The following is a 1,316-nucleotide window of genomic DNA, read 5'->3' as shown; positions in this document are numbered from 1 at the left end:
GCACTGGTTGTGGGGTCACTCGAAAACCACAAGCGGTGGCACACAACACAGGCCGCACAAAATTGTTTCCCCGCAAACTCTCTCTGAAACTAGGCCGTTGCTCCAGTGAAAAGTTTGCGGGATTCGGGCACCATGAACGGTTCGCATTTCTTTCCGCCTCGCGGTCCTGGCGGGCAGCACGTTTACGGGACCGCCAGCACGGGAGAGCGGAAGGAAAGGAGATACACAAGCGCTTGGAACGCCGACAAAGAGAGGGCGTAGCGAACGTAGGCATGGCCGACGCGGGTCAAAGTGTAGTATATGTTCTTATCAGCTTAATATCTGATACAGGTTGTATTTGGGCCTAAGATATTAGACTTATTTTTGCCATTCGGTGGAGTGCTTAAAGCTTGCTTCACCTCCGCCGCGGGTCGGCCTGGTATTGCACTGTCTTTGGGATCGGCCACGTATGAGGAGAAATTCTCGATCTACACGGCTCGATGGACGCACGCAATTTTTTTCCAGAACCTAGCCATATACAGCTTCGCTGTAAAACTTCCAATTGGAAAGTTGTAGAGCGGTTTGGAAAACGTGTGGTTAAACCGTTTCGAACTTTCTATCTATTAAATATTAGTTTTTTCCCGCTTACTGCAAAGGCCTGCGAAATTAAAAAAAAAATACCACGTGACATACCCGCTTGCGCACCGTCATTGCAGCGTTCCCAAACGTTCCGCGTTCTGCATTTAGCAGGGTGTGCTGCCGCTTAAAATGCGGCAGGGCAACCATTATCGCAGCGCAAGCGATAACGGTTGCTGGCGTAAATCGCACAACCCACGCCTGCGTCGCTGCCCTGTCGCCTTTTAAGCGGCAGCACACCCTGTTAAATGCTATGTTCGTTTGTACGCGTTTATGGACGCTGCAATCACAGCGCGCAAGCGGGCATGTCACGTGGTATTTTTTATTTGTATTTCGCGGGCATTTGCAGTAAGCGGTAAAAAAAAGAACTAATGCCTAACAGATAGAAAGTTAGAAACTATATAATCGGACGTTTTGCAAACCGCTCTAGAACTGTCTAATTGGATTGCGTAACTTCATTGCTTCACAAGTTGGTTAATTAATATTGCCTAATTATGCAATTAACGAAAACGCAAAAAATAGAGTGACTTACTCCATACAATAGTCAGTGTCAATAGCCAATGTCAGTCAATGTCAATAGTCAATAGTCAGTCAATGTGTCGTGTGGTTCTTTCTCTGTCTTGTTCTTTTTTGCGCAGTTTGTCTTTGTTCTCATAATAGTCAGCAACATGCATTGGGTCGCGTCGTCTTAGAGTGCATCG

At 47.0% G+C, this 1,316-nt stretch overlaps 1 pseudogene; it reads left to right on the top strand.

The window, feature by feature from the left end:
- Positions 1-272: 272 nt before the first annotated feature.
- On the top strand, positions 273-452 carry LOC135919910 (U2 spliceosomal RNA; annotated as a pseudogene).
- Positions 453-1,316: the final 864 nt, after the last annotated feature.

This window comes from Dermacentor albipictus, chromosome 1 (assembly GCF_038994185.2).
Source record: "Dermacentor albipictus isolate Rhodes 1998 colony chromosome 1, USDA_Dalb.pri_finalv2, whole genome shotgun sequence".
In the NCBI taxonomy this organism is placed as follows: domain Eukaryota; kingdom Metazoa; phylum Arthropoda; class Arachnida; order Ixodida; family Ixodidae; genus Dermacentor; species Dermacentor albipictus.
Note: the sequence above shows the minus strand (reverse complement) of the source record. Positions and strands in the feature narration are given on the sequence as shown.